This window comes from Austrofundulus limnaeus, unplaced genomic scaffold, assembly GCF_001266775.1.
Source record: "Austrofundulus limnaeus strain Quisiro unplaced genomic scaffold, Austrofundulus_limnaeus-1.0 Scaffold823, whole genome shotgun sequence".
Lineage (NCBI taxonomy): Eukaryota > Metazoa > Chordata > Actinopteri > Cyprinodontiformes > Rivulidae > Austrofundulus > Austrofundulus limnaeus.
The window spans coordinates 100820-101516 of NW_013953225.1; positions in this window are offsets into that span (position 1 = coordinate 100820).

The following is a 697-nucleotide window of genomic DNA, read 5'->3' on the forward strand; positions in this document are numbered from 1 at the left end:
GTGTTTCATTAAGTAACAATAAATGATTAAAGAGAGTACCACCGTTTGAGAACCAAAGCAGAAAAGTGTAGATAGTTTCATTTTAATAAACTGTTTAGGTCAGAGGTCAGTAGCTAATGTTTCTGAACAGTACAGCAAGAAACAAAATCTGATACATTCAACAAAGAACTTGGATGACTTGAAATTTTATACACTTTTACTGACATCTGGTGGACAATGATGCTGATGGACACATTGGCCAGAATATGAAGATAACTTTCACAACAACCCACTGTCCTGAAACAGACCGTTTTACAGGCTGACTCTGGGCAGGAGCCATATTAAAAATACTAAAGCTAACATCAAATACGTGGATTATTACTCAAGCGCAGAGTTGTAAAGTAACTAAGTACAAATACTTTGTTGCTGTACTTAAGTAGAAATTTTGGTTCTCTGTACTTTACTTGAGTAATTATTTTTCAACGTACTTTTTACTTTTACTCATTACATTTTTACACAATTATCTGTACTTTCTACTCACTACAGTTTTTAAAAAGGTAAGAAGTAGAAAGTCGTTACTCCTATTTTATTCCAAGTTGTTATTACTTAAAAACAATGCTATCCTGATAAAGTTTGTCTCCTGATTGAGTGAATTTAACTGTGTTTGGATGAGAAGTATAAATATATCATTCTGACACACTATTAACTTGTACACAAC